The sequence below is a fragment of the Cherax quadricarinatus genome, chromosome 70, assembly GCF_038502225.1.
Source record: "Cherax quadricarinatus isolate ZL_2023a chromosome 70, ASM3850222v1, whole genome shotgun sequence".
Classification (NCBI taxonomy): domain Eukaryota; kingdom Metazoa; phylum Arthropoda; class Malacostraca; order Decapoda; family Parastacidae; genus Cherax; species Cherax quadricarinatus.
Window position 1 is genome coordinate 20,004,438 of NC_091361.1, and position 27,166 is coordinate 20,031,603.

Below are 27,166 nucleotides of genomic sequence, written 5' to 3' on the forward strand. Positions count from 1 at the left end.
GATATATATTTTTCATTAATGTTGATGTAAAAATTTATAATTTTGCACCAAAAGGAACTTAGAAAACTTACCTAACCTTATTATAACAAGTGCAATTTATTTTAGCCTAACCCAACTAAATATATTTTAGATTTTTTTACAATAATTTAATACTAAACAAACACAGTGAAATATATTTTTTTCGTTAGGTTCAGAATGATTTTGGCGAAATTATTGCATACACAAATTTTCACTTGTCCTATATGGCAAGATGAGCGTTGCTATTTAAGCCAAGATCGCAAGTTCTGCCTATTCGGCACGACATATATATATATATATATATATATATATATATATATATATATATATATATATATATATATATATGTCGTGCCGAATATGTAAAACTTGCGATCTTGGCTTAAATAGCAACGCTCATCTTGCCATATAAGACAAGCCAAAATCTGTGTATGCAATAATTTCGCAAAAATCATTCTGAACCTAACGAGAAAAATATATTTCATTGTGTTTGTTTACTAAATTATTGTAAACGTATCTAAAATATATTTAGTTGGATTAGGCTAAAATAAATTACGCTTGTCATAATAAGGTTAGGTAAATTTTCAAATATTCTTATGGTGCAAAATGATAAATTGTTACATTAACAGTAATGAAAAAAATATATCTTTAAACATATAATAGAAAATTTTAAAAAGGACTTAATTTTAAATGAGTTCCTGCTAATTGACCAGTTTTACCAATTAGACACGACTTACATATAAACATTAAAATGGTATAAAATACCGACAGGTTGTTAGGTAAGACATATGCAACAGGTTTAAGAGATACATTGTTCATATAAAGATGGCATATACAGTACATGAGATGTGAGAGATACATGTCTAGTACATATTGTTACGTGTTTGTCACTGGTTATAATGCAAAAATCTCATCCAGCTCCTCAGAGCTCGGGCGCGTGTCCAGAATACAGCAGGCATTACCCCTTGGAACAGCCGCACTGAGTCGCTGGAACAGAAAACTAGCTGCCCTGGGATCCCTATTTCCTCATGAGCGAAGGGTCTCTGAGCCTAGGGGAACAAACATATAATGATGGGCAATTTCTCCATATTTTCTAGACTTTTGGAACTCCCTGAAGCTGGAGGCTGCCTCTCCTTCTTTCCTGGTGTACTGGAGATAGGTATCTGCCAAGGTAGATGCACATGTGTAGTCCCACACCACCTGCTTACCGTCTGTCCAGGCTTGAAGGGTGATACCATCTGGACGCTTCTGGCTGCCTTCAGATCTGCATAGTTGGGGTGGCTTCCTTACTGTTGGGCATCCAGCTGTTGTGAGGCTCCTCTTGATAATGTTATTAACCTCCTCATATCTTGCAATCTTTCCCACGGATTTACGGCACACAAGACAATGGTACCCGAACCGGTGTGCTGCTTCACTGCCACAAATACACCTGTGCTCGGCGAGAATAGGGGCGGCAATGCGAAGGGCAACAGCAGTGCGGATAGTCTGTGGGTCGAGGCGTGTGCCAAGGCTGGAGTTGGGAACAGCCAACAGAAAGTCCCCTGCATGAGGAGCTCTCACTGCCAGAAGGCGGGCTCTACCCTTCCCTGACACACTCTGAAGCATTATTGAGGCTATATTTTCCACTATTGGACCATCCCAGTGCGATTATTTGTAGTTGTTGGGGGGAGCAGGTCTGGTTTCAAAGCCCGTTAGATTATCCCAGATCATGGCTCCGTCAATGAACTTTTGGTCCTGGACTCCAATCTTGTCCCTAAGATGTTCAGGGAGAATCGCTGCTACAAGCCCTCTGGATGCAATACACGAGGACAGAAAAGCAGGTAGCGCAATCTGTGATGACTTGCGGACACCAATGCCTCCTAGTCTGACTGGAAGTGTAGCTTGGTTCTACTGCCCATCTTCTAGAGTAAGGTTAAGCACTTTCGTAAAAATCTGTCTCAGGATACTGTCATATTCGTGCAGTATAGGGTTATCATATGAAGGTGCACATCTTAGGAAATATGTCAACCTGGGCAGACTCAAGCACTTTGTGAGAAGGTACAAGGTATCGTGGGTGTCAAGATTGCCTAATAGGCAAAACTGGTCAATTAGCAAGAACTCCTTTAAAATTAAGTCCTTTCTGAAATTTTCTCTTATATGTTTAAAGATATATATTTTTTTATTAATGTTAATGAAAAAAATTTTAATTTTGCACCAAAAGAATTCTAGAAAACTTACCTAACCTTATCATAACAAGCGCAATTTATTTTAGCCTAATCCAACAAAGTATATTTTAGATACTTTTACAATAATTTAATAATTAACAAACACAAGGAAATATATTTTTTCGTTAGGTTCAGAATGATTTTTGCGAAATTATTGCATACACAAATTTTCGCTTCTCTTACATGGCAAGATGAGCGTTGCTATTTAAGCCAAGATCGCAAGTTTTACATATTCGGCACGACATATATATATATATATATATATATATATATATATATATATATATATATATATATATATATATATATATATATATATATATATATATATATATATATATATAATGCGTGTGTGTGTGTGTGTGCAAAACAACCACTGTGAAAGAGTAATGAAATTCCAAGCGCTTTCGTGACTACTCACATTATCAAGGAACAATAAAAGTAATGCATCAAAGGAAGGCATATAAAGGGTATAGACCACACCTCACTATCACATCTCACAATATATTCTGCAATCACCTGCTTACTGTGATCTTATTGCATGGGATATATATATATATATATATATATATATATATATATATATATATATATATATATATATATATATATATATATATATATATATATATTGGTAAAACTGGTAAATTAGCAGAAAATCATTTAAAATTAAGTCCTTTCTAAAATTTTCTATTATATGTTTAAAGATATATTTTTTTCATTACTGTTAATGTAACAATTTATCATTTTGCACCATAAGAATCTTTGAAAATTTACCTAACCTTATTATAACAAGCGTAATTTATTTTAGCCTAATCCAACTAAATATATTTTAGATACGTTTATAATAATTTAATAATAAACAAACACAAAACAAACACAATGCTGTATGATTCACCAGCACTATAATATACTGTATGATTCACCAGCACTATAATATACTGTATGATTCACCAGCACTATAATATACTGTATGATTCACCAGCACTATAATATACTGTATGATTCACCAGCACTATAATATACTGTATGATTCACCAGCACTATAATATACTGTATGATTCACCAGCACTATAATATACTGTATGATTCACCAGCACTATAATATACTGTATGATTCACCAGCACTATAATATACTGTATGATTCACCAGCACTATAATATACTGTATGATTCACCAGCACTATAATATACTGTATGATTCACCAGCACTATAATATACTGCATGATTCACCAGCACTATAATATACTGCATGATTCACCAGCACTATAATATACTGTATGATTCACCAGCACTATAATATACTGTATGATTCACCAGCACTATAATATACTGTATGATTCACCAGCACTATAATATACTGTATGATTCACCAGCACTATAATATACTGTATGATTCACCAGCACTATAATATACTGTATGATTCACCAGCACTATAATATACTGTATGATTCACCAGCACTATAATATACTGTATGATTCACCAGCACTATAATATACTGTATGATTCACCAGCACTATAATATACTGCATGATTCACCAGCACTATAATATACTGCATGATTCACCAGCACTATAATATACTGTATGATTCACCAGCACTATAATATACTGTATGATTCACCAGCACTATAATATACTGTATGATTCACCAGCACTATAATATACTGTATGATTCACCAGCACTATAATATACTGTATGATTCAGCAGCACTATAATATACTGTATGATTCACCAGCACTATAATATACTGTATGATTCAGCAGCACTATAATATACTGTATGATTCACCAGCACTATAATATACTGTATGATTCACCAGCACTATAATATACTGTATGATTCACCAGCACTATAATATACTGTATGATTCACCAGCACTATAATATACTGTATGATTCACCAGCACTATAATATACTGTATGATTCACCAGCACTATAATATGCTGTATGATTCAGCAGCACTATAATATACTGTATGATTCACCAGCACTATAATATACTGTATGATTCACCAGCAGTATAATATACTGTATGATTCACCAGCACTATAATATACTGTATGATTCACCAGCACTATAATATACTGTATGATTCACAAGCACTATAATATACTGTATGATTCACCAGCACTATAATATACTGTATGATTCACCAGCACTATAATATACTGTATGATTCACCAGCACTATAATATACTGCATGATTCACCAGCACTATAATTTACTGTATGATTCACCAGCACTATAATATACTGTATGATTCACCAGCACTATAATATACTGTATGATTCACCAGCACTATAATATACTGTATGATTCACCAGCACTATAATATACTGCATGATTCACCAGCACTATAATATACTGTATGATTCACCAGCACTATAATATACTGTATGATTCACCAGCACTATAATATACTGTATGATTCACCAGCACTATAATATACTGTATGATTCACCAGCACTATAATATACTGTATGATTCACCAGCACTATAATATACTGTATGATTCAGCAGCACTATAATATACTGTATGATTCACCAGCACTATAATATACTGTATGATTCACCAGCACTATAATATACTGTATGATTCACCAGCACTATAATATACTGTATGATTCACCAGCACTATAATATACTGTATGATTCACCAGCACTATAATATACTGTATGATTCACCAGCACTATAATATGCTGTATGATTCAGCAGCACTATAATATACTGTATGATTCACCAGCACTATAATATACTGTATGATTCACCAGCACTATAATATACTGTATGATTCAGCAGCACTATAATATACTGTATGATTCACCAGCACTATAATATACTGTATGATTCAGCAGCACTATAATATACTGTATGATTCACCAGCACTATAATATACTGTATGATTCACCAGCACTATAATATACTGTATGATTCACCAGCACTATAATATACTGCATGATTCACCAACACTATAATATACTGTATGATTCACCAGCATTATAATATACTGTATGATTCACCAGCACTATAATATACTGTATGATTCACCAGCACTATAATATACTGTATGATTCACCAGCACTATAATATACTGTATGATTCACCAGCACTATAATATACTGTATGATTCACCAGCACTATAACATACTGTATGATTCAGCAGCACTATAATATACTGTATGATTCAGCAGCACAATAATATACTGTATGATTCACCAGCACTATAATATACTGTATGATTCAGCAGCACTATAATATACTGTATGATTCAGCAGCACTATAATATACTGTATGATTCAGCAGCACTATAATATACTGTATGATTCACCAGCACTATAATATACTGTATGATTCACCAGCACTATAATATACTGTATGATTCACCAGCACTATAATATACTGAATGATTCAGCAGCACTATAATATACTGTATGATTCAGCAGCACTATAATATACTGTATGATTCACCAGCACTATAATATACTGTATGATTCAGCAGCACTATAATATACTGTATGATTCACCAGCACTATAATATACTGTATGATTCACCAGCACTGTAATATACTGTATGATTCACCAGCACTATAATATACTGTATGATTCACCAGCACTATAATATACTGTATGATTCACCAGCACTATAATATACTGTATGATTCACCAGCACTATAATATACTGTATGATTCTCCAGCACTATAATATACTGTATGATTCACCAGCACTATAATATACTGTATGATTCAGCAGCACTATAATATACTGTATGATTCACCAGCACTATAATATACTGTATGATTCAGCAGCACTATAATATACTGTATGATTCACCAGCACTATAATATACTGTATGATTCACCAGCACTATAATATACTGTATGATTCACCAGCACTATAATATACTGTATGATTCACCAGCACTATAATATACTGTATGATTCACCAGCACTATAATATACTGTATGATTCACCAGCACTATAATATGCTGTATGATTCAGCAGCACTATAATATACTGTATGATTCACCAGCACTATAATATACTGTATGATTCACCAGCACTATAATATACTGTATGATTCACCAGCACTATAATATACTGTATGATTCACCAGCACTATAATATACTGTATGATTCACCAGCACTATAATATACTGTATGATTCACCAGCACTATAATATACTGCATGATTCACCAGCACTATAATATACTGTATGATTCACCAGCACTATAATATACTGTATGATTCAGCAGCACTATAATATACTGCATGATTCACCAACACTATAATATACTGTATGATTCACCAGCACTATAATATACTGTATGATTCAGCAGCACTATAATATACTGTATGATTCAGCAGCACTATAATATACTGTATGATTCACCAGCACTATAATATACTGTATGATTCAGCAGCACTATAATATACTGTATGATTCAGCAGCACTATAATATACTGTATGATTCACCAGCACTATAATATACTGTATGATTCAGCAACACTATAATATACTGTATGATTCAGCAGCACTATAATATACTGTATGATTCACCAGCACTATAATATACTGTATGATTCAGCAGCACTATAATATACTGTATGATTCAGCAGCACTATAATATACAGTATGATTCACCAGCACTATAATATACTGTATGATTCACCAGCACTATAATATACTGTATGATTCACCAGCACTATAATATACTGTATGATTCACCAGCACTATAATATACTGTATGATTCACCAGCACTATAATATACTGTATGATTCACCAGCACTATAATATACTGTATGATTCACCAGCACTATAATATACTGTATGATTCACCAGCACTATAATATACTGTATGATTCACCAGCACTATAATATACTGTATGATTCACCAGCACTATAATATACTGTATGATTCACCAGCACTATAATATACTGTATGATTCACCTGCACTATAATATACTGTATGATTCACCAGCACTATAATATACTGCATGATTCACCAGCACTATAATATACTGTATGATTCACCAGCACTATAATATACTGTATGATTCACCAGCACTATAATATACTGTATGATTCACCAGCACTATAATATACTGTATGATTCACCAGCACTATAATATGCTGTATGATTCACTAGCACTAAAATATACTGTATGATTCACCAGCACTATAATATACTGTATGATTCACCAGCACTATAATATACTGTATGATTCACCAGCACTATAATATACTGTATGATTCAGCAGCACTATAATATACTGTATGATTCACCAACACTATAATATACTGTATGATTCACCAGCACTATAATATACTGTATGATTCACCAGCACTATAATATACTGTATGATTCACCAGCACTATAATATACTGTATGATTCACCAGCACTATAATATACTGTATGATTAACCAGCACTATAATATACTGCATGATTCACCAGCACTATAATATACTGTATGATTCACCAGCACTATAATATACTGTATGATTCACCAGCACTATAATATACTGTATGATTCACCAGCACTATAATATACTGTATGATTCACCAGCACTATAATATACTGCATGATTCACCAGCACTATAATATACTGTATGATTCACCAGCACTATAATATACTGTATGATTCACCAGCACTATAATATACTGTATGATTCACCAGCACTATAATATACTGTATGATTCACCAGCACTATAATATACTGTATGATTCACCAGCACTATAATATACTGTATGATTCACCAGCACTATAATATACTGTATGATTCACCAGCACTATAATATACTGTATGATTCACCAGCACTATAATATACTGCATGATTCACCAACACTATAATATACTGTGTGATTCACCAGCATTATAATATACTGTATGATTCACCAGCACTATAATATACTGTATGATTCACCAGCACTATAATATACTGTATGATTCACCAGCACTATAATATACTGTATGATTCACCAGCACTGTAATATACTATATGATTCACCAGCACTATAACATACTGTATGATTCAGCAGCACTATAATATACTGTATGATTCAGCAGCACTATAATATACTGTATGATTCACCAGCACTATAATATACTGTATGATTCACCTGCACTATAATATACTGTATGATTCACCAGCACTATAATATACTGCATGATTCACCAGCACTATAATATACTGTATGATTCACCAGCACTATAATATACTGTATGATTCACCAGCACTATAATATACTGTATGATTCACCAGCACTATAATATACTGTATGATTCACCAGCACTATAATATACTGCATGATTCACCAGCACTATAATATACTGTATGATTCACCAGCACTATAATATACTGTATGATTCACCAGCACTATAATATACTGTATGATTCACCAGCACTATAATATACTGTATGATTCACCAGCACTATAATATACTGTATGATTCAGCAGCACTATAATATACTGTATGATTCACCAGCACTATAATATACTGTATGATTCAGCAGCACTATAATATACTGTATGATTCACCAGCACTATAATATACTGTATGATTCACCAGCACTATAATATACTGTATGATTCACCAGCACTATAATATACTGTATGATTCACCAGCACTATAATATACTGTATGATTCACCAGCACTATAATATGCTGTATGATTCACCAGCACTATAATATGCTGTATGATTCAGAAGCACTATAATATACTGTATGATTCACCAGCACTATAATATACTGTATGATTCACCAGCACTATAATATACTGTATGATTCACCAGCACTATAATATACTGTATGATTCACCAGCACTATAATATACTGTATGATTCACCAGCACTATAATATACTGTGTGATTCACCAGCACTATAATATACTGTATGATTCACCAGCACTATAATATACTGTATGATTCACCAGCACTATAATATACTGCATGATTCACCAACACTATAATATACTGTATGATTCACCAGCATTATAATATACTGTATGATTCACCAGCACTATAATATACTGTATGATTCACCAGCACTATAATATACTGTATGATTCACCAGCACTATAATATACTGTATGATTCACCAGCACTATAATATACTGTATGATTCACCAGCACTATAACATACTGTATGATTCAGCAGCACTATAATATACTGTATGATTCAGCAGCACTATAATATACTGTATGATTCACCAGCACTATAATATACTGTATGATTCAGCAGCACTATAATATACTGTATGATTCAGCAGCACTATAATATACTGTATGATTCAGCAGCACTATAATATACTGTATGATTCACCAGCACTATAATATACTGTATGATTCACCAGCACTATAATATACTGTATGATTCACCAGCACTATAATATACTGAATGATTCAGCAGCACAATAATATACTGTATGATTCAGCAGCACTATAATATACTGTATGATTCACCAGCACTATAATATACTGTATGATTCAGCAGCACTATAATATACTGTATGATTCACCAGCACTATAATATACTGTATGATTCACCAGCACTATAATATACTGTATGATTCACCAGCACTATAATCTGTACACAGCACTATAATATACTGTATGATTCACCAGCACTATAATATACTGTATGATTCACCAGCACTATAATATACTGTATGATTCACCAGCACTATAATATACTGTATGATTCACCAGCACTATAATATACTGTATGATTCACCAGCACTATAATATACTGTATGATTCACCAGCACTATAATATACTGTATGATTCACCAGCACTATAATATACTGTATGATTCACCAGCACTATAATATACTGTATGATTCACCAGCACTATAATATACTGTATGATTCACCAGCACTATAATATACTGTATGATTCACCAGCACTATAATATACTGTATGATTCACCAGCACTATAATATACTGTATGATTCACCAGCACTATAATATGCTGTATGATTCAGCAGCACTATAATATACTGTATGATTCACCAGCACTATAATATACTGTATGATTCACCAGCACTATAATATACTGTATGATTCACCAGCACTATAATATACTGTATGATTCACCAGCACTATAATATACTGTATGATTCACCAGCACTATAATATACTGTATGATTCACCAGCACTATAATATACTTTATGTATGATTCACCAGCACTATAATATACTGTATGATTCACCAGCACTATAATATACTGTATGATTCACCATATAATATACTGATGATTCACCAGCACTATAATATACTGTATGATTCACCAGCACTATAATATACTGTATGATTCACCAGCACTATATAACTGTATATTCACCAGCACTGTATGATTCACCAGCACTATAATATACTGTATGATTCACCAGCACTATAATATACTGTATGATTCACCAGCACTATAATATACTGTATGATTCAGCAGCACTATAATATACTGTATGATTCACCAGCACTATAATATACTGTATGATTCACCAGCACTATAATATACTGTATGATTCACCAGCACTATAATATACTGTATGATTCACCAGCACTATAATATACTGTATGATTCACCAGCACTATAATATACTGTATGATTCACCAGCACTATAATATACTGTATGATTCACCAGCACTATAATATACTGTATGATTCACCAGCACTATAATATACTGTATGATTCACCAGCACTATAATATACTGTATGATTCACCAGCACTATAATATACTGTATGATTCACCAGCACTATAATATACTGTATGATTCACCAGCACTATAATATACTGTATGATTCACCAGCACTATAATATACTGTATGATTCACCAGCACTATAATATACTGTATGATTCACCAGCACTATAATATACTGTATGATTCACCAGCACTATAATATACTGTATGATTCACCAGCACTATAATATACTGTATGATTCACCAGCACTATAATATACTGTATGATTCACCAGCACTATAATATACTGTATGATTCACCAGCACTATAATATACTGTATGATTCACCAGCACTATAATATACTGTATGATTCACCAGCACTATAATATACTGTATGATTCACCAGCACTATAATATACTGTATATTCACCAGCACTATAATATACTGTATGATTCACCAGCACTATAATATACTGTATGATTCACCAGCACTATAATATACTGTATGATTCACCAGCACTATAATATACTGTATGATTCACCAGCACTATAATATACTGTATGATTCACCAGCACTATAATATACTGTATGATTCACCAGCACTATAATATACTGTATGATTCACCAGCACTATAATATACTGTATGATTCACCAGCACTATAATATACTGTATGATTCACCAGCACTATAATATACTGTATGATTCACCAGCACTATAATATACTGTATGATTCACCAGCACTATAATATACTGTATGATTCACCAGCACTATAATATACTGTATGATTCACCAGCACTATAATATACTGTATGATTCACCAGCACTATAATATACTGTATGATTCACCAGCACTATAATATACTGTATGATTCACCAGCACTATAATATACTGTATGATTCACCATAATATACTGCACTATAATATACTGTATGATTCACCAGCACTATAATATACTGTATGATTCACCAGCACTATAATATACTGTATGATTCACCAGCACTATAATATACTGTATGATTCACCAGCACTATAATATACTGTATGATTCACCAGCACTATAATATACTGTATGATTCACCAGCACTATAATATACTGTATGATTCACCAGCACTATAATATACTGTATGATTCACCAGCACTATAATATACTGTATGATTCACCAGCACTATAATATACTGTATGATTCACCAGCACTATAATATACTGTATGATTCACCAGCACTATAATATACTGTATGATTCACCAGCACTATAATATACTGTATGATTCACCAGCACTATAATATACTGTATGATTCATATAATATACTGTATGATTCACCAGCACTATAATATACTGTATGATTCACCAGCACTATAATATACTGTATGATTCACCAGCACTATAATATACTGTATGATTCACCAGCACTATAATATACTGTATGATTCACCAGCACTATAATATACTGTATGATTCACCAGCACTGATTTCACCAGCACTATAATATACTGTATGATTCACCAGCACTATAATATACTGTATGATTCACCAGTATGATTCACTATAATATACTGTATGATTCACCAGCACTATAATATACTGTATACTGTATGATTCACCAGCACTATAATATACTGTATGATTCACCAGCACTATAATATACTGTATGATTCACCAGCACTATAATATACTGTATGATTCACCAGCACTATAATATACTGTATGATTCACCAGCACTATAATATACTGTATGATTCACCAGCACTATAATATACTGTATGATTCACCAGCACTATAATATACTGTATGATTCACCAGCACTATAATATACTGTATGATTCACCAGCACTATAATATACTGTATGATTCACCAGCACTATAATATACTGTATGATTCACCAGCACTATAATATACTGTATGATTCACCAGCACTATAATATACTGTATGATTCACCAGCACTATAATATACTGTATGATTCACCAGCACTATAATATACTGTATGATTCACCAGCACTATAATATACTGTATGATTCACCAGCACTATAATATACTGTATGATTCACCAGCACTATAATATACTGTATGATTCACCAGCACTATAATATACTGTATGATTCACCAGCACTATAATATACTGTATGATTCACCAGCACTATAATATACTGTATGATTCACCAGCACTATAATATACTGTATGATTCACCAGCACTATAATATACTGTATGATTCACCAGCACTATAATATACTGTATGATTCACCAGCACTATAATATACTGTATGATTCACCAGCACTATAATATACTGTATGATTCACCAGCACTATAATATACTGTATGATTCACCACTATAATATACTGTATGATTCACTATAATATACTGTATGATTCACCAGCACTATAATATACTGTATGATTCACCAGCTATACTACTGTATGATTCACCAGCACTATAATATACTGTATGATTCACCAGCACTGATTCACCAGCACTATAATATACTGTATGATTCACCAGCACTATAATATACTGTATGATTCACCAGCACTATAATATACTGTATGATTCACCAGCACTATAATATACTGTATGATTCACCAGCACTATAATATACTGTATGATTCACCAGCACTATAATATACTGTATGATTCACCAGCACTATAATATACTGTATGATTCACCAGCACTATAATATACTGTATGATTCACCAGCACTATAATATACTGTATGATTCACCAGCACTATAATATTCTGTATGATTCACCAGCACACTATAATATACTGTATGATTCACCAGCACTATAATATACTGTATGATTCACCAGCACTATAATATACTGTATGATTCACCAGCACTATAATATACTGTATGATTCACCAGCACTATAATATACTGTATGATTCACCAGCACTATAATATACTGTATGATTCACCAGCACTATAATATACTGTATGATTCACCAGCACTATAATATACTGTATGATTCACCAGCACTATAATATACTGTATGATTCACCAGCACTATAATATACTGTATGATTCACCAGCACTATAATATACTGTATGATTCACCAGCACTATAATATACTGTATGATTCACCAGCACTATAATATACTGTATGATTCACCAGCACTATAATATACTGTATGATTCACCAGCACTATAATATACTGTATGATTCACCAGCACTATAATATACTGTATGATTCACCAGCACTATAATATACTGTATGATTCACCAGCACTATAATATACTGTATGATTCACCAGCACTATAATATACTGTATGATTCACCAGCACTATAATATACTGTATGATTCACCAGCACTATAATATACTGTATGATTCACCAGCACTATAATATACTGTATGATTCACCAGCACTATAATATACTGTATGATTCACCAGCACTATAATATACTGTATGATTCACCAGCACTATAATATACTGTATGATTCACCAGCACTATAATATACTGTATGATTCACCAGCACTATAATATACTGTATGATTCACCAGCACTATAATATACTGTATGATTCACCAGCACTATAATATACTGTATGATTCACCAGCACTATAATATACTGTATGATTCACCAGCACTATAATATACTGTATGATTCACCAGCACTATAATATACTGTATGATTCACCAGCACTATAATATACTGTATGATTCACCAGCACTATAATATACTGTATGATTCACCAGCACTATAATATACTGTATGATTCACCAGCACTATAATATACTGTATGATTCACCAGCACTATGACATACTGTATGATTCACCAGCACTATATGATTCACCAGCACTATAATATACTGTATGATTCACCAGCACTATAATATACTGTATGATTCACCAGCACTATAATATACTGTATGATTCACCAGCACTATAATATACTGTATGATTCACCAGCACTATAATATACTGTATGATTCACCAGCACTATAATATACTGTATGATTCACCAGCACTATAATATACTGTATGATTCACCAGCACTATGACATACTGTATGATTCACCAGCACTATAATATACTGTATGATTCACCAGCACTATAATATACTGTATGATTCACCAGCACTATAACATACTGTATGATTCACCAGCACTATAATATACTGTATGATTCACCAGGACTGTATCATACTGTATGATTCACCAGCACTATAATATACTGTATGATTCACCAGGACTGTATCATACTGTATGATTCACCAGCACTATAATATACTGTATGATTCACCAGCACTATAATATACTATATGAGTGTACCTGGGAGAATACTGGGATAGCTTTCCCGAATCCATTCATGTATTTATTTATGTACTGAGAATATCGCAGAATAATCACACGGGTGAATTATTTCTTCAGATATTACTCTATTAATGGTTAAGAACAATAACAATGTGACACCTGTGGGTATCTGTCAATCCACAGCAGGACTCGAACCTGCACTCTCTGCATCAAAGTACGTAGTACTTACATCGCTCTGGGATCTGGCCGAGTGGCGTAAGTACTATGTACTTTGATGCAGTGTGTGTTGGTTCGAATCCTGCTGTAGACTGAGAGATAATATTTGTGAAGATATCCAGATGTGGCGCAAGTGCCCCAGTCATCGTCTTGCTCTTCAAATCTCGGGACAATATTTAAATACAGTGTATTTACACTGAGATGTTAACAACTGACTTTGTGTATACAATGAAACATCATTATAATCTTTATTCGTTGGAATAAAAATTTCTTGATTTATGGTGTACAGATGAACTGTAGCTTTGATAACTCTAACGAAGTCATTAGATTAAACTAACAATCCTCGTACACTTTATATACATATATATATATATATATATATATATATATATATATATATATATATATATATATATATATATATATATATATATATATATATATATATATATATATATATATATATATATATATATATATATATATATATATTCAACAAGTCGGCCGTCTCCCACCGAGGCAGAGTGACCTAAAAAGAAAGTAAATCCCCAAAAAGAAAATACTTTCATCATCATTCAACATTTTCACCTCACTCATTCATAATCATTGTCTTTGCAGAGGCGCTCAGATACAACAGTTTAGAAGCATATATCAATATATATAACATATCCCTCCAAACTGTCAATATCTCAAACCCCTCCTTTAAAGTGCAGGCATTGTACTTCCCATTTCCAGAATTCCTTTACTAAATATTACCCTGCCACACTCCAACAGCTCGTCAGGTCCAAAAAAAACATTCGTCTCCATTCACTCTTATCTCTAACACTCTCCTATCCCGCCTTCCTTTCCCTGCAGATTTATACGCTCTCCTTGTCATTCTACTTTGATCCATTCTCTCTAAATGACCAAACCACCTCAACAACCCCTCTTCTGCCCTCTGACTAATACTTTTATTAACTCCACACCTTCTTCTAATTTCCACACTCCGAATTTTCTGCATAATATTTACACCACACATTGCCCTTAGACAGGACATCTCCACTGCCTCCAACCGTCTCCTCGCTGCTGCATTTACCACCCAAGTTTCACACCCATATAAGAGTGTTGGTACTACTATACTTTCATACATTCCCTTCTTTGCCTCCATAGATAACGTTTTTTGTCTCCACATATACCTCAATACACCACTCACCTTTTTTCTTCATCAATTCTGTGATTAACCTCATCCTTCATAAATCCATCCGCCGACACGTCAACTCCCAAATAACTGAAAACATATATATATATATATATATATATATATATATATATATATATATATATATATATATATATATATATATATATATATATATATATATATATATATATATTTTTTTATATATATATATATATATATATATATGCCAACAAAAGTGGAGAAATCCGTTTCGTGACCTCACATTATCAAGATAATGTGAGTAGTCACGGGCTTGACCTATTCTTTCGGAAAAAATCACCTGTTTAATCTTATTGAAAATCCCAAGTCGTCCGTGTCCCAATACCCAGAAAAAAATACTTTCATCATCATTCAACACTTTCGCCTCACTCACACATAATCACTGTTTTTGCAGAGGTGCCCAAAATACAACAGTTTAGAAGCATATTCATATAAAAATACACAATATATCTCTCCAAACTGCCAATATCTCAAACCCCTCCTTTAGAGTGCAGGCATTGTACTTCCCATTTCTAGGATTCAAGTCCGGTAATATAAAATAACCGGTTTCCCTGAATCCCTTCACTAAATATTACCCTGCTCACACTCCAACAGCTCGTCAGGTCCCAAATACCATTCGTCCTCATTCACTCTTATCTAACACGTTCACGCACGCTTGTTGGAAGTCCAAGTCCCTCGCCCACAACACCTCCTTTACCCCCTCCCTCCAACCTTTTCGAGGACGACTTCTACCCCACCTTCCTTCCCCTACAGATTTATACACTCTCCATGTAATATATATATATATATATATATATATATATATATATATATATATATATATATATATATATATATATATATATATATATATATATATATATATATATATATATATATATATATATATATATATATATATATATATATATATATATATATATATATATGACAACATAATTAATAGGTATCTAAATTTATGGTCTATAAAACTGTTTTGATTTCCTTGATCCTACTGACAGGCTTTACTTGTTCCCTCTGAGAAGCTTCCATTGTTTCATATGACAAACCTACATTGTTTCCTCTGACATGCTTCCATTGTTTCCTCTGACAGGCTTCCATTGTTTCCTCTGACAGGTTTCCATTGTTTCCTCTGACAGGCTTCCATTGTTTCCTCTGACAGGCTTCCATTGTTTCCTCTGACAGGCTTCCATTGTTTCCTCTGACAGGCTTCCATTGTTTCCTCTGACAGACTTCCATTGTTTCCTCTGACAGGCTTCCATTGTTTCCTCTGACAGGCTTCCATTGTTTCCTCTGACAGTCTTCCATTGTTTCCTCTGACAGACTTCCATTGTTTCCTCTGACAGGCTTCCATTGTTCCCTCTGACAGGCTTCCATTGTTTCCTCTGACAGACTTCCATTGTTTCCTCTGACAGGCTTCCATTGTTTCCTCTGACAGTCTTCCATTGTTTCCTCTGACAGACTTCCATTGTTTCCTCTGACAGGCTTCCATTGTTTCCTCTGACAGATTTCCATTGTTTCCTCTGACAGGCTTCCATTGTTTCCTCTGACAGGCTTCCATTGTTTCCTCTGACAGTCTTCCATTGTTTCCTCTGACAGACTTCCATTGTTTCCTCTGACAGGCTTCCATTGTTTCCTCTGACAGGCTTCCATTGTTTCCTCTGACAGACTTCCATTGTTTCCTCTGACAGGCTTCCATTGTTTCCTCTGACAGGCTTCCATTGTTTCCTCTGACAGGCTTCCATTGTTTCCTCTGACAGGCTTCCATTGTTTCCTCTGACAGGCTTTCATTGTTTCCTCTGACAGGCTTCAATTGTTTCCTCTGACAGGTTTCCATTGTTCCCTCTGACAGGCTTCCATTGTTTCCTCTGACAGGCTTCCATTGTTTCCTCTGACAGGCTTCCATTGTTTCCTATGACAGACTTCCATTGTTTCCTCTGACAGGCTTCAATTGTTCCCTCTGACAGGCTTCCATTGTTTCCTCTGACAGGCTTCCATTGTTTCCTCTGACAGACTTCCATTGTTCCCTCTGACAGGCTTCCATTGTTCCCTCTGACAGGCTTCCATCGTTTCTTCTGACAGGCTTCCATTATTTCTTCTGACAGGCTTCCATTGTTCCCTCTGGCAGGATTTCATTGTTTCCCCTGACAGGCTTCCATTGTTTCCCCTGACAGGCTTTCATTGTTTCCTCTGACAGACTTTCATTGTTCCCTTTGACAGGCTTCCATTGTTTCCCCTGACAGGCTTCCATTGTTTCCCCTGACAGGCTTTCGTTGTTCCCTCTGACAGACTTCCATTGTTCCCTCTGACAGACTTCCATTGTTCCCTCTGACAGACTTCCATTGTTCCCTCTGACAGACTTCCATTGTTTCCCCTGACAGGCTTCCATTGTTTCCCCTGACAGGCTTTCGTTGTTCCCTCTGACAGACTTCCATTGTTCCCTCTGACAGGCTTCCATTGTTTCCTCTGACAGACTTCCATTGTTTCCCCTGACAGGCTTCCATTGTTTCCCCTGACAGGCTTCCATTGTTTCCCCTGACAGGCTTCCCTGCTGATACGCTTCAATTGATCCCTCTGACAGACCCTGACTGTCACTAATATGAGCTGTTTCAATGATTTTAATCAAAGTCTTTAAAGAAAGAAGACAAATCTGAGTCAAACTCCTGAATACCAGACACCTACCTTCTTCATCAGCAAGTATCACTATATTAAATATTTTGGCAGCAGATTCCCACAGGAAAGAAACTTACGAAGCTACTGTAAGGATGAGCAGTTTTAAAGAGCCTGTGATATTACCTTGTGGAAGATTTATCTTCTAGCTATGAATTTTAAGTTGAATAAAGAATATACAAAAATTGATAAGAGATTTTTACGTGAGAAAACTGCGTCCTCGATTTGGATTTAAGGTGAAAATTATCCTCAGTGGGAAAATTCAACGCAGAACTGGACTGTAGAAGTCTCTGACAATTTATCGATCATAGATATACCCAAGCCTGTGCCAGATCATGGGCAAAATGTCATTATCATTCTCATAACGGCAGCCAAGTATGTCCCAGAGCAACTCTAACATGTGATATAATTTCTCTGGTAGTGATATTCAAGCCGGTACTTGAGTCTCGCTCAATTTCTGTTTGGCTGAACGTAGTGACGTACATGACCTGACGTGGGAGGGAGCAGAGTGGTGACCTCCTTCTCCACACTGGAGAAACTTGCCTTCCACACCACTAGTTCTGCCCACACTGACAGATCTCCTTTCATTCCCAAGCCCACACACACTGATAAGTACATGTAGGTATGAACACACATGAAAATATTAGTATGGAAGGTGGGAGAGAGGTAATGGTAATGTGAGCACTACTATCCCACAGAAAACATTTCGAAAATATGTATGGAACTAATCATTTTCTCAAACGTCTCTCTCAAGGCGTAAAAAAAAGCATAAAATACCCTCAGCAGCTCAGGCGAAACTAACAAACATTAGAGTGGTTTTCTAGAATGCAGAAAAAAGATTCATTTACTAACCTACGTTGGTTTAGAAAGACACGTAAGCAAACACTATAACATATTTATTAGAAAACGTTTCGGTCCTGGGACCTTGATCACTTCTAACATACAGAGGTAGAAAGAAGTGATCAAGGTCCCAGGACCGAAACGTTTTCTAATAAATATGTTATAGTGTTTGCTTACGTGTCTTTCTAAACCAACTTGTCGGTATTTATTACCAAGGTTTATACCACTAACCTACGTACCTCATAGATGCGACCCATTCTTGAACATGTGGCTCCTATGTGGAAGGTGTACTTAGTGACACAGTGGCACTTAAGAGTGCTGAGGAGCGCATCAGCACTGGCATGTGGTCGAAGGTGTGTGAGTTACAAACAAATAATGCGAGTACTTTAAGTCTTATTTTACTGGAGAGGCAGAAAACAGGTGGGAATAATTCACAGGCAACTCGCACTTGTCAGAGGGAAAGTAATAACAACGTTTCAGTCCTACTCTGACAATTGACAAGTTACACTGAAGCGAGAATATATACGAGAGAGGATAGAGAGAGAGAAGAGAGAGGTAATAGTAGTGAAGAAGAGATAGTCAGTTATGGAGTAAGTGAAGCTGGTAAAAGCTTACGACGCCTGACCGAAATAAAAGCGGTTTATTAAGAACGAAAGAGGGATTTAAAAGTCACTTACCCGTGAGGTCCATAAAGAGTAAAAGACCGACAATACCGAGGCTGGAAGAATATACAATTAACCCGGAAATAGAAAAGGGACAGTAATGACGGCTTTTCGGTCCGGGCATCGTAAGAATCAGCATCACTTTCTCCTTTACTGACTACCTCTACTTCCAGTATCATTACAGCCTCCTTCATCCCTCCCTCTCTCTCGTATGTATCCTGGCCTCCTTCCCTTCTTACATCAGTGTGACTTGTCACTGCTCCAAGTCTAACCGTAATATCCTTAATATCCTATTTGGACATTGTTCCAGCCCCGGAGTTGTATCTATATTTATTAACAAGAGGGGAATATAATTAAGAAATACAATACTAGGAGGCCTGGACATGGTAAACATAGGATAAGATCTTTTCCAGAGATAAAAGAGTAATACAGTACATTAGCCACAGAAATATTAACAAGTATTTTTCAATGTAACATATGTTAAACATTAAAATGGTATAAAATACCGACAGGTTGTTAGGTAAGACACATATGCAACAGTTTGGTATCTTTATTTTGAAACGTTTCGCCTACACAGTAGGCTTCAGTCTGTACTCGACTGAAGAAGCCTACTGTGTAGGCGAAACGTTTCGAAATAAAGATACCAAACTGTTGCATATGTGTCTTACCTAACAACATATGCTAAAGAGTGACACAATTAGAAGCTAGCTTCGTTCTGGGATTTACAACTAGATATGACGAGGCTCAGTTATGGATAGAAACGTAGTAAAATACCAACAGGAATGCTGAAAAACATGATCATTTATTGGCAACGTTTCGCTTGATAAATCCCATTACGTGGGCGAAACTTTGTCATTAAAGATTCTCATTATATTGCATTTGTTTGTCCTTTTCCAAGGTTCAGTCACGTCAGTCAGTTGAAAGTTAAGAGGCGGGACCAGGAGCTGTAGCTAACCCCCAACCTAACCTTCCAAGCAAACTCAAATAGTAACTGCAAATTACAATTTCGAATAACTTGTGGAAGTAAACAGAGAGGGAAAAACAGAATATGGGGAACGAAAGAAACCTAGTACGTACGAGGCAGTTCCTGAATGAGTCACAGTGGGAAAGTGAACCAGTAAGAAGCCCATGGAATCAGACGTTGGGGAGCCTAGATGGAAAGAGCCTGGAAGCAGAGAACTTAATACTCAGATGAAGAAGATGCAACGTTAAGAACGAAGAAAGTCATTGCTTCAACCAGAGATGGAGAGAGGAAAAATATCCAGAAGTGCAAGAGCGTGGAATGAAAGCTTAGAAGGAAATATGTAAGTGAGCAAAAGAGCTAGAATCGAAAATAAATGGGTGAGAAGACAAGTCGAGGGATATGACAGCAACATAAGATATATACTGTGAAGTATATATATTATTGTAACCACGAACAAGTGGTATTTAATCAATAACATCATTGGGACTAGGACTAGCCAGGGGATTAAACCCGTGTTGTTTTAGCCTGCCTTATAGTGAGCGAAAATTCATGACCCTCTAACCCACTAGAGGCTAGTTCACCAAATAGAGAATAGAAGGAAATTAGCTCTGAGGCACCCACACCATCGGATATCCTTGGATCATGGTACACCACCTTGCTCTGCTGGGTGCGTGATTCATGTAGGATTGTATGGTCCAGTGATTTTTGCGAAATTATTGCATTCACAAATTGTCTCTTCCCTTATTCGGCAAGAAAAGCATTGCTATTTAAGTTTAAAATTGCAAGTTTTACCTATTATCGATTCTTGGCAAGAATCGCAGACAAGCGGCAAATAACCACGGGAAGAGTTGAATGATAGCTCTAGGCCTTTCATGTTGTAATCAACACATCAGGAGCTTGCAAAATTGCAGAAATTGAGCAGGAAATTCAAGAATTCCTCTCTCCAGAATAACGGGTCTCCGGACAAAGAAGGGTACCGAGTGCTCGAAATTGCAGGCAGCACATTACAGAATATTGGCATAGGACATATATAATGCCCATAAGCACTGAATGTGTAGTAATGACCTAGCAACTACACCATTTGTGACATGCTATTTTTCACCAACACGGTAAAGCACTCATTTAACACACTGAGGCCTGTGGTTTGATGCCCGGTACGGGTGGTAAACAACAGGACGTGTTTCCTTAAGACACCTGCTGTCCCTGTTCACCTAGCGGTAAATAAGTACCTGGCTGTTAGTCGACTAGTGTGGGTGGCATCCTGGGAAATAAATTGGCCTAATTTGTACAAAATGCTTTGCATAACAAGAGGCTTTCTATATAGTATGTCACTGATGTCAGCTTGGTCTATATGCATCGCAAATGTACTTCTGTTGTAGGTGATTTGCTGACATGGATCCCGGCCCGAGTCTCGTCCAATTTGGTGACCCGGGTACGGCAGTGTCTTTCTTCAACGATCCGTGCAGTAGGCGGTGGATATTCACCCGCAGTTCCCTGGTCTGCATCTGAATCCTTGGAAGGGGTGCCCTGTGAGTCGCCCTGTCATCCCAGCGGCGGCTCCGTGAATCCCCAGGGTCAGGGAGTGGGCGCCGGGTCGCACTGGTTGCCCATATCATAATCTGGCTGTGGCTGATGGAGATTGTACCACGTGGCTGTGCCTCTAGCATTGCGGTCTCAGCAGTATCATTCGCTACATCATTGCCGGGGATACCCACATGGCTCTGGATCCAGTTGATGGTGGCTCTGCGTAATTGGGCCATGAGCGTCTGCAGGTCACTCCGGATAGATGTGATTCAGTGTATGTTGTCCCTTGGCTCTCCGTGCATAATTGCCTGGATCGCTGACCTGGAATCAACATGCATCCAACAAGCCATCCAGCAAGCTCTGCAGCATGCAACTGCATGCAGTAGAGCTTGTTCGATGGCAGAGCTCAGCCTGGAGGATAGTGCAATGGTCCGAGAAGCACCAGTTTTCTGTCAGATTGCTGTGGAACATCCGAGCAGCTGTGCGGCCTGCCTTTGGAACTCTGGAGCCATCGATGTAATACGGCACACACCCTGGGCTTACCACACTGGCAATGCTAGCCGAAGCAAGTCGTTGCAGAATATGCTGGGGGCAATGCCTCTTGCTGCCTGGTAGGGCTGACCAATGCAACGCCATAAACTCTGGCGCCCAAGGGGGCGGCACCGTATAGTTCGCTGTCGATCTGTCGCAGCCCCCTGCTTCGAGCAATGTCATGGGCAGGAGCTTCCTTGTGGCATCTGCAACTGACCACATCCATCGGAGGCCGGGGTGCATTGTTATGTCATGTCCCTGGAGGACCCTTACATTACTCATCAGTTTGTCAGCCCCTGGGAGTCGGAGGTACTTTGTTATCCTCTTGACAGCTAAAAGTTGGATCCTGTCCTCAAGGGGCTGCAGCTGCACCTCGAAATTCAGAGCCACCGCATTGGCCCACCTAGGCGCCCCCAGCATGCCCCGTATAGCTGTGTTCTGGACCACACCGAGACACTTCATGTTTGTGGGCCTGGCGTGAACCAAAGCAAGTGCTCCGTAGTCGATGAACGAGCGTACTGCCTGTATGTAGAACAACCTCATGACTTCGAGATTGTCCCCGACCCTAGGGTTGGCCATGACCCTCTGCAGAGCCCTCTCTTTCATGTGATGTACTTGTTTCTGGAAGGTGAGGCACCTGTCGATGTAGATGCCAAGGTACCTAGAGCTGTGAACCCATTCCAGGTTGATGCCCAGGATCCGCAGCCTCTGATTGGGTTCCCCTTGCTTTGGATTTTGCTGCAGATATCTTAAGCCCCAGGTAACGGAAAGTGGAAGCCAGCAGATCGAGGTACTCCTGGGCACGCTGCAACAGCCGGCGCTTCCTGGGTACGACAAGTGCCAAGTCATCGGTGTAGCTGAGCAGGAAGGTGCCTGTAGAGAAAGGGAGGGGCACGAACTGGTGCATCAGTACGTTGAACAGGGCTGGACTAAGCACCCCGCCCTGTGGAGTGCCGTTTTCCAGGGTCTGGAGAGAAGAGGCATGGCCCTGGAAACGTACCCTGACCCGCCTGTCCTGGAGATAAGATCGAAGCCATGCAAGCAGCCTGCCCTTAGCTTCCCTGCGGGCCAAAGTGCAAGGGTGACAGGTGCACTGGCTAGCTCGAAAGCTTTCTCGAGGTCGAGGAAGAAAACAATGTGGGCTTGGTTAGTAGGGTGGTAAGGCTTTCGAACGTGCCAACTCCTCTGGTGAATCCATAGCTTCCACCTCAGTCCCTCCAACACCATCTTCTCAAACACCTTGGGGATGCAACTGGTGAGGGAGATGAGTCTCACAGATATGTACTTGAAGAAATAATAATAATAACATTTATTATTATTATTATTATTATTATTATTATTATTATTATTATTATTATTATTATTATTATTATTATTATCATTATTATTGCATAACATTTCATTATAAAAGTATAACATTCTGATTCCAATATTTGGCCCTTATCTGTCGGAATTTTTATTTCGTTATATAAAAAAAAATGAGTCTATAACAAGAGACAAGAGAGAAACGAAACTATATTTTCAGAGGTTGACCCCACCCATTGAGTGAACACCGATTTAACTTTAAATACAGGTATGACCAGCAGAATCTGAATACCACTCAATTCATCAATGTAGAACTGCATTTATATGAGGTCTAACGAGTTCAGATAAACCGGCCCCAGATTATATACAATGCATTCAGTTCATTGATGTTTTGATATATTTGGATGACAGAAAGTTCAAGTTTACAGTATATAGGAAAGCCACTAATATTTGCTCATACATTCAATACTATTCTAATCATAAAACAAGAATAAAAAGGAATGTCTTTCTCATTATGTTTCTGAGATTTAGCAAATGTGCAGCCCAGGGTTTCTCGATGATGAAATTAGGAAAATATTTGATAATGCCACGAAACTGTGGTATCCTAAGAAGTTTGTAGGAACAATTTGTTCAGTTTGTAGAAAGAATTTGTTTAGTTTGTAGAAACAGTGTTATTGTCATGTAGGAAAACTTACAGTAACACCTCAGACTAACAATGTGTTGGTTCTCCCATACAACAAGAATTTATCTCTCCTGCCGAATGCTCTAAGAAGATACAAGATACATGTAGTTTTTAAAATTCACGGATGGCTAAAAGCATTTTAATCATGAATTTTCCTTCAACACTGTGTTGGCGGTATTTGCAGAATTGGTTGTAATGGCTGCAGTTTATCCTGTGTGGGAAACACTGGCAAACCTCTAGATGTTAGGTTAACACAACACCAATATTTGATACAATTTGCTCAGGAATCAAATGTAATATTCAACCCCACTCGGGCATGCAGTAACTCTAGCCAGATCACTAGCCAGATCACTAGCCAGACTTCTGGTTCCTTGCTCCTCGTGGCTAAAAAAGAAGCATTTTAGAATCGGGAATTATAAAACAAGTTAAATGTTCATTATATAATAATAATTTCGATTTGTTCAAACTAAACTTCTTTATAATTGAAGGCATTCATTATAATTTAAAGCCGACTGTCGTAAATGCCGTTCTACACTTATGAACTGAAGGGTACTTAGGTTCTGCTATGTCCAAATACTTTTATAGTTAAACCAACATTTACCTCAGTTGGGTGGGGTCTCCCTCTAAAAATATTGATTGATTTCCCTCTTGCCTCTTGTCCTAGACCATTTTCTCTTTTATGACGAAAGGAAAATTCCTACAGATAATTGATAGATACTTTTGGAATCAGAATATTAAAGACTTCTATAATGAAGCGTTTTGAAGTCTGAAGACATATTGGTGATAATGTTGTCGATGTGAGGTCATTACTAAATTTTCAGTGCATGTGAGCTTTATATTCGTTCTATGCTTAAATTCTGTAATATATTGTGTGAAGTTTCACGGTATCCCAGAGAGAGAGATTCACATGAACAGATCTTCCCGGATTGCCTGCTCTATTTTTACAACATTGCAAGCTCCTGATGATATATTGATTGCAACACGAAAGGCCTAGAGGTATCATTCAACAACTCCCCGTGCGGATATATATATATATATATATATATATATATATATATATATATATATATATATATATATATATATATATATATATATATATATATATATATATATATATATATATATATATATACACTTCTTTTTTCAACAAATAGGCTGTATCCCACCGAGGCAGGGTGGCCCAAAATGAAAAAAAAAAAGTTTCTCTTTTTAACTTTAGTAATACTTACGTCCTGGGTGTGAGGTGACGTAATATACTTGCGTAATGGGAGTGACGTGACGTTATATAGTTACGTCCTGGGTGTGACGTGATGTAACGTACTTGCGTGCTGGGTATGTCGACGTTAGACCT